Source organism: Meles meles, chromosome 19 (genome assembly GCF_922984935.1).
Source record: "Meles meles chromosome 19, mMelMel3.1 paternal haplotype, whole genome shotgun sequence".
NCBI classification, from domain to species: domain Eukaryota; kingdom Metazoa; phylum Chordata; class Mammalia; order Carnivora; family Mustelidae; genus Meles; species Meles meles.
In genome coordinates this window covers 56,252,022-56,260,885 of record NC_060084.1, presented here as the reverse complement: position 1 = coordinate 56,260,885, position 8,864 = coordinate 56,252,022, and the positions used below count along the sequence as shown (strand labels likewise).

At 49.5% G+C, this 8,864-nt stretch overlaps 1 pseudogene; it reads left to right on the top strand.

The window, feature by feature from the left end:
- The first annotated feature begins 1,122 nt into the window (after positions 1 to 1,122).
- On the top strand, positions 1,123 to 5,714 carry LOC123931225 (annotated as a pseudogene).
- Positions 5,715 to 8,864: the final 3,150 nt, after the last annotated feature.

Below are 8,864 nucleotides of genomic sequence, written 5' to 3'. Positions count from 1 at the left end.
CACACACACACACACACACACACACACAGAGTCATAACCACATGCGTGTCTTCCTGGGATGTGACAGCGGAGATGATCTCAACAGAGCAGACTCCTTCCAAATCTCGTAGGCCATGAAAACAAAAAAAGAACCATCGCCGACTCTTCCTACTGTCTGTGAATATATTTGTGTTCCTGGGATTCTGTGAGCAGCTCTCAAGGAACCACAAACACCACGTAGAATGCCAGTCAGCTCATCGGGCAGCCAGCCGACAAAGATGAGGGTGTCATCACTGCTGGGTACCACACCCTCCTCCGGCAGAACACGGCCTCCCTAGTGGTGATCTCATTACAACAGCAATTTGTTCACATGTTACCTTGTTGATGATTTTCCTGCTCCTGAAGATAAAATCCAGAACACGTGTGGGGCAGTAAGAGCCTGTGTGGAAGCGGGTCCCCCACTCCCTGAGGACGCAGTACCAGGAGGGTTCAGTATCTTGGGCAAGGATGATACCACTCAGCACACTTGCGCTCACCCCGTCTTGTGTTGGACTCTCCATGCCAGTGGGTCCCCATCACCTGTGACTAAGCTTGCGAGATGTCCACCTGGTTCTGAGCCTCTCTGTCCTCAGTTTCTCTCCTCCTCTGTGGTTTACCAAAACTATGGGCTGATTTCCCCTTGTCAAGGGTTTGTATTGTCTGCAGTCACTGTCACAGCCCCATGCATCCAGGGAAGGAATGAGACTGACGCCTCACCAATGAGTCCCCAGTGCCTGGCACGATGACGGGATGTGGCCACTGCTCACTAAACAGGGGCTGACTGCCAGCATGGTGGGAGGAAGGACGAACATTTGCATTGACAGAAGCTCAGGAAAGGGAAGTGTCTCAGCCCAGGACAGAAGGCTCTGTGTGAGACTTGGCAGAAGTGGAACTGAAATTGGGCTGATTCCCAGGCCCTGCCCTACCTCCCCCAGCCTCAAGTCCTGGAACCAGTGTTGCTCTCTAGACTTGGGCTTGCTGGGGAGGAAGCAGAGAGAGTGGGGTCTGGGGAGACTCAGTCTGCTTGAAAGGCTCCAGGACCCACTGCTCTCAGGTCACCCTTCAGGGAGAGCAGAGAGAGGCCCTGGTGGGGGCTCTTCCCCTTCCTGTGAGGCCATCCCTCTAGGACCCGTGATGAGGAACTCCCGGCCTGGATTGTACCACACCCTGTGCATCTGTCCATCCAGCACACGCTGAGGACTTTATAAGCTGTCTGCACTGTTGGGGACCATGGGAGGCAGCGCCAGGACCCCGACCCTCACTGCTCTTCTCTGCCTCGGTGAGCTTTCTGGAAAAGAGGAGGAAAGGGGCCGGCCCCCCTACCTGCCCCCAGGTCCTGGTCCCTGGGAGACCTCAGGACTGGGGAGGATCAGTAGGGGCAGAACTTCTTGAGGGAAGCGAGTGCTCAGACCCAGATGGGACCCCAGCACGCAGGGCCCCACACCAGGCCTCGAACAGCTACATGTGGGTGCGGGAGCCACTCACAGGAACTCTTTTCCAGGGCTATGTTGGGGCCTGTGGAACAAGGCACAGATGGGTGAGTCTTCCCCAGATCTCCTGTCTCCACCAACAACCCCCTAAGCATCCGGGGGGCATAGAGGGTCAGGGCTGATAGTGACATGTGGGACAGGCCTTGGGGTGGCAGGTGGGAGGTGAGAGGAGAAGGGCCCCCTTGCAAGCTCCCATCTGATTCTTTCCAGGGACCATCGCCAAACCCTCCATCTGGGCTGATCCCAGCCACATCGTCACCAAGGGGAGTCGTGTGACCATCTGGTGTCAAGCGTCTCTGCAGGCTGACCATTACTTTCTGTATAAAGATAGGCTCTCTGAGCCCTTGGAGACATTGAATTCCTCACAGGGTTCCAGCAACAAGGCCGATTTCTCCATTACACCCATGAGCTCACATGATGTAGGGCAATACCGGTGTGCACATCAGAGTGGGGAGAGCCGGTCACAGCTGAGTGACCCCCTGACCCTGGTGATGACAGGTAAGAGCAGGAGCTGGTCCCCTCCCCCTGGGCCCCTCCTCCAGGCAGAAGGGAATGGACTGTGGCTTCAGGGGGACCATTGTTCACAGCCTACAGTACATGGGGTCCCTAAGGTCCGTGGGGTGATGGTCCCTGTAACCAGCTCCCTCCTTCTCCCTCAGGACAGTTTGATGCATCCTCCATCTCAGCCAACCCAGGCCCTGTGGTGGCCTTGGGAGGGAACGTGTCCCTCTCCTGTAGCTCACCATGGCCATGGAGGTCATTCCATCTGCTGAAGGAGCGGGGGCCTGATGCGCCCCAAAACCTGGAACAGAAGTTCCATCATCAGAGGCAGAAAGGGCTTTTCCACGTGGGTCCCATGAACACCTCCCATGCGGGGACCTACAGATGCTACGTTTCTCCTGAGTCGTACCCATATGTGTGGTCACAGCCCAGTGACCCTCTCTACCTTCAGGTCACAGGTGAGGGTCCCCTGCCTCACCCTATCTACCTCCTGGGCCCAGATGACTGACTTAAGCTATATGCGCAGTGGAACCCTGGGGTTGATGGGGGTGAGTGACACTGTCATCCCGGGGCCAGAACCACAGGTGGGAGAACTTGCGAGGGGCCCCTGAGATCCTCACTGCAGACTGTGGGACAATGTGGGGAGTGCGTCCCAAGTACCACTGTCCCCTGCTGTCCAGGTGTCTACAGGGCGCCCTCCCTCTCGGCCCAGCCAGGCTCCCTGGTGCAGTCTGGGGACAGCCTGACCCTTCAGTGTCACTCAGAGACCAAATTTGACAGATTCGCTCTGACCAAGGATGAGGAACTCAGAGCTCCCCAGCGTCTAGAAGGGCAACCCAGCCCCAACTTCCCCCTGGGCCCTGTGAGCCACACCCCCGGGGCCGGTACTGATGCTACACTGGGCACAAGCTCTCCTCCACCTGGTCGGCCCCCAGTGCCCCTCTGGGTGTCCTGATCACAGGTGAGGGCCCCCCTGACCCATGTCCTAACTGTTTGCTCAGGGCTGGGGACCACGGTTGCCCCTGGGTGATGGAGTCCAAGCAGAGGGCTAGGAGCACAGGCTGAGGTGGGGATGTGGTCTAGAGACAGGGACTGAGAAAGGGACAGTGACGGCCATGGAGATAAAGGACACCCACTCAGAGAGACGGGAGGTGCTGAGAGGGTCCCACACAGAGTCCCTGAAGAGAGGATGGTGGCCCCCCCAGCCTAGGGTTAAGGGCATGTGGGGGGGGGGTGGCTCTCTACATGTCATGACCTTCCTCTCCCCCAGGAATATATGCGAAGCCGTCCCTCTCGGCCCAGCTGGGAGCTTCAGTGTCCTGAGGAGAGAACGTGACCCTGCAGTGTCACTCTGAGATCTGGTTTGATAACTTCCACCTGTCCAAGGAGGGGTCCCTCACTCCTCCCCAGGTCCTTCATCTGCAGGGAACAGCAATACCTTATCAGGTCAAAATTACACTGAATCTCGTGACTTCAGACCTGGAGGGGACCTACCAGTGCTACAGCTCACACAGCAACTCCCCCTACCTGTTGTCACAGCCCAGTGACCCACTGGAGCTCCTGGTCTCAGGTGAGGAGCCCACACTCATGTCCATTGTGGGCCGTCATGCTTGAGTCACAGTCCTGTCCCTGAAGAGCTCTGGGCTGGGAGAGGAAGGAGGGAACAGCAAGGAGCTCAGCCACTGGGTTACCCCTCTCTATGGAGTATGAAAAGATCGAGAGTGCCACGCCCTCTCCATGTCTTACCCTGACCAGAGGGACAGAGGCAGAACTAGGTGAGTGCAGGGATGAGACAAAAGAGTATAAAAGACAAGCTGTGAGAAGGAGCAGTAGGGCTGAATGGGACAGAAGACCCAGCACAGTCCTTCAGCACCTCCTTCTTCCAAGCAGCATTTGGAGTCTACATGCCCTCACCCCACAGACAATCTTCATGTCTGCTGGGAACAGAGTCCTCTTAGTCTAGAGCATACACAGCCTCTCCAGTCCTGGGCGAACTAAATTAATCCTCCGCACTTCAAGTATATACAGAGGGGTTGTTCCCACTGGACCTGGAAGTTGGGGTTGGTGGGTAATTTGAAGAGAACAGCCCTGTCTCCAGCAATATTGAGGTCATGGGGGCGAACTGTGTGTTAGTGGGAGAGGAAAAGCCTGAGGAAATCCAGGTTAGGTGCAGAGAAGACTCTGTCTCTGTCCGTGGTGCTGATATGTACAAAGTCAGACTATCACCGCACCTGTGGAACCAGGCCCACCGTAGGTAGAAAACAGTAAAGGGTGACTCTCATCTTCAGGTCGGGAGGCTGGGAAGTCTCTGGAAGTCACAGCTTGAGCTGAGCTGGATCAGCCAATCATGACTGAGACACTGTCAAAATTCCATTCATATCTGAGACTTTGTTCTCCCAGTGACCAAAGGTTGAATCCTGTCCTGGATTCCAAAAGACTAAACCAGATTGGAAAATTGGTACCAGTGAGTTCTCTGGAAGATGTTTCAGGAATTCCTCTTTCTTGGGACTTCTGTACTCTGAACGTGCCCTTTTTCCATCAGTAACACTTGGCACAATGTGAAAGAAGAGAGAAAGGCTGGATTTCTGCCCAATTTCCATGAGCACCAAGGTGTCAGCTGGATCAGGCCATCCTCCAAAACACCTTCCAAGAATTCATGTCTAGCGTTCCATCCCCAATCTTAGAGTTACCTGGTATTTCTTGATATTCCGAGACAGATCTCTGTATGTTCGTCCATGTGCCCATCTCGGTGCCCATCTTCTTTTATCTTTGATCAGGTGGTTTGTTGTGGTTTTTTCTGCCTGTTTTTCATCCGCCTTCATATCTAGACAACACATTGAGTGAATGATTAGCAGTGATGTGAATTATGGAAATCCTTGCTTATAGAAAAATGCCTGATGTGTGCTATATAATCCAATATTTATTTTTATTAACTTCAATTAGCCAACATAGAAGTACATTATTAGTGTGTGGTGTAATGTTCAATGATTCATTAGTTGTGGATAACAGCCAGTGTTTGTCAGATCACATGTTATTTTCAAAAAAGAACACATGTATAGATAAAGATGGAAAATGATGTAGAAATATATAATCCCAACTCAGGGATCAGAAGGAGCTGGCTGATGAACAGGAATGAAAAATTGGACCCTGCTTTTCACTCCTCCATGTTCCTGGTCCTCAGAATAAAAATGAAGCTCCCCATGTTTATTATTGCCTCCTAATTAGATGGAAGGTGAGACCCTAGAGATACTCACCTTAAGGGACTGAGATGGTATTAGCAAGATTCAGGGACTCCCTGGAGAGGAGAAAAGAAATTACTTAAGTATTTCTATGTCTCCCCAACAACAGGCTCTGTGTTTGCCTCTCAGGTGTAGCTGGTGCCCTCATATAACCCCAAAACAAGTCAGCCTCCAGAATGGATGAATAAGGAGAAATTCTGAGTTATGTGAGGGGCTCACAAGGATATATCCTGTCAATAAATGTAGGGAGGTGGACATGTAGGATTCCAGGGTCATGTCAACACGCTCTGACCACCACAATCTCTTTGTCTGTGATCTCTAGCATCAAACAGCCAAGATTATACAGTGGAGAATCTCATCCAGTTGGGGATCTCTGCCTTGATCCTGATGGTTCTTGGGGTGCTGCTCTTTCAAAGCTCGGCACAGTCAGAGAAGACCCCAAGATGCTGCCGGGACATACACGTGAGAGTGATAAGACGGACAGTGAGGTAGAACTTTGAAAATGGAATGGATGATACCAAGAGTTTCTGGAAGAATATCTGTGCATAAGTTGGGGAAACATTCTACTGAGAATATTCTGGGTGTTAACATGTTTTTGGTGCAGGAAAATGTCTGGGTCGGTGCTATAGTGGCTCTTCGGCAATTAAACTATGGTAATTTCTCTCCCCAGCACTTCTCCGTTGTGGCTTTTCCTTGACACTTTCTGGACTGGCTTCCTTCTTTCCTCAACCCTATGACGTGAGGCAAATCCCCCACAGTAGCTCTGGGTACACCCTGTAAGGACTTATTTAGCCAGAGACTCCATCTTGGTTAAAAGCCATTTTGTTGTTTGTGCAGTAAAACTGAAACTGACCCTGCTCCCCTCCCCCCAGAGAAACTTACTTAGAAGCAAGTCTGGGAAACCAGTAAAATATGGTCAGCTAGTTCCTAATAACAGAGCCCAGAATACAGGGCCAGGTTGGCCAGTTCTTGATAACAGAGCCCAGAATACAAGGATGAGTCGGGCCAGGTGGAGACATCCAATCAGTAAGAAACACACATACTTTTTCCCTAGCCAGCAAAGAATGTAAACCCTGCCGTTTGAGCGCCAACGTTGAGCACCAATTGTGACAAGAGTAATAGGTTAGGTCAAACAGCTACTAAACGGTAAATTGTAATTCAATTGGCCACCTGCGTGTGACCTAACATGACTACAATCTCATTGGCCACCTATGTGTGGCCAGACTTTTGTTCTATAAAAGGTAGTCTGTAAGATGGGGAGGGGTCGCCCTCTTCGGAGGCAGCCCTGACCGGTCAGTCAGTCAATTCTTGAGCCAGTAAGCTGGGGGTGGTTGCTCTCTTCAGTCAGCCCTGGCCGGGCAGTCTGACTTCTAATGCTTAGCATAGAATAGAGCTTTGCATAACTTTCACCTTGTCTCAGTCTCGTTCCCCTGACCAATCAGTCTGATTTCTAATACTTGGCATAAAATAAAGCTTTGAATAACTTTCACTTTGTCTCAGTCTCGTTTCATTTAATAACGGACCTAACACACCCCTTTTCTCTGGTCCAGTTTCATGGATGCTTTTTCCTCTGTTCCCTGGTGTGTGTACTCTTCAGCTCAGAACACAGGCTATGTTTTAAATACTGGACAGATGGATGCACAGCAAGTCCAGTTTGGAAAAAATACATCAAAAATCATTCTGTAAAAGAAGGATCTGGACCCACAAGACAATCTCTCTTCAACACATGATAAATGATAGTTTCTCCAGTGGTATCATCACTTGGGATGAGCATCCAGTGTGTGGTGCGAACCACAAGGTGTGCATAACCTGGCTTTAAGAAAATGCCATTTTTGCAATAGTCCTGATTTAAGGCCTTTATTGATTTCTTTGGTGAAAATACTGGCTCCGTGACCACCTTGAAGCTGCCTGTGGGAATTCACTGAATACAGAGTTAGGAAGTCATGATTACAGTCGTCTCTCCCATGTGATGAGGAGCCAAACGCAACACAGATATACCCACAGATATGGGTATGCATATGTGTGTCCTATCTTTGAGGTTCTGGTCACTTCCACCTTGAGTGGGATGGAGTGAGCCTCGATCTAGATCTTGAGTATCAACCAAAGTCGTTCTTGAATGAATATAGCAAATACTTCACATGTTGGCATTGAGGTCCCCTCAAAACATATTCCCCATCTATCCTTTCACCCTCACCTGAGTCTGACCAAAGAATGAGCCATGTCCCAAGTGAGAAGGTGGGTCTCTCAACAAACACTTGAAGATCACAGGGTATGCAATTAAGGATTTAAAATCGGTTCATGTGACTTTCAGATCTCATCCTTCCCCATGAATCTGAACTGGGATGAAGGTCATCCATAAAGATGTGGGGACCACTTCAGAGGTAGGATTCAACCCCATCAGGCCTCATCTTGGTCCTCAATCAGGGGGAATTGGAGAAAGTGCATGAGGAAGGAGTGGCTCCCCTTTCCTGTAGAATTTCTACATCAAATTCCTCATATATGACACCCTATGAATCTCTGCTCTCTACCGCATTACCCCCTCACGAGAGTCAGAAAGAAACAAAGAAGCTAGAAAACAACAAATCAAATGGCAATGGCAAATCCTCACATATCAATATCCACTTTCAGTGTAAATGGATTATCAAAACACATAAGGGTACCTGAATGGATAAGAAGAAGCAACACCCAACCGTTTGCTGCCTACTACAGACTCACTTCAGCTTGAAGACCCACGTCTGGCAGAAATGGAAGGGAGGTGCTGTGGACTGAAAACACACCTTATAAACATGTAAATTTAAGGTGTAAGCTGCTGATTGACAGATACTGCAAGGTGATTACCGCATGTCTTTAACTAACACCTCCCTCACATCACATAATTACCTTTTTTTGTGGTGAGAACACTGAAGATCTGTTCTATAAGCAACTTTCTCAGACTTAATACAGTAGTATTAACTACCATCACAACGCTGTGCATGACATCTCCAGAACTTAGTCATCTTATACCTGGAAATTGGTAGCCTTTGGCCACCATTTCCCTGCTTCCCTCACCCACCCTCCCCCTGCTCATCACCATTCTACCATTCCTTGAATCTACTCCTATGACGATGACTTCTGTAGATTCCACACATAATTAAATCATCCCGTATTTGTCTTCCTCTGATTGATTTATTTCATTTACTATAATGCCCTCAAGGTCCATCCTTGTTGTTGCAAACAGCAGGACTTCCTTCTTTCTCATGACTGAATAATACTCATATGTATATATATGACATATTCTCTATCCATCCATCCATTGGTGGCCATTGATGGATATGGTTGTCTCCATATCTTGGCTATTGTGAATAATGCTGCACTGAAGATAGGAGTGTGGATCAAGATCCTGTTTCCTTTCTTTTCATACATACTCAGAAGTGACACTGATGGAACATCTAGCAGTTCTAGTGTTAATTTTTTGATGAAACACCATATGTTTTTCCATTATGGTGCCACCAGTTTAAATTCTCACCAGCGGTGTACAGGATGTCCTTTTCTCCTCACGTGTGAAGGTGCCATACATTCTCTTAGCTTCCTTCTGACTTTCCAGACTCCTTTTTTTTAAGATTTTATTTATGTATTT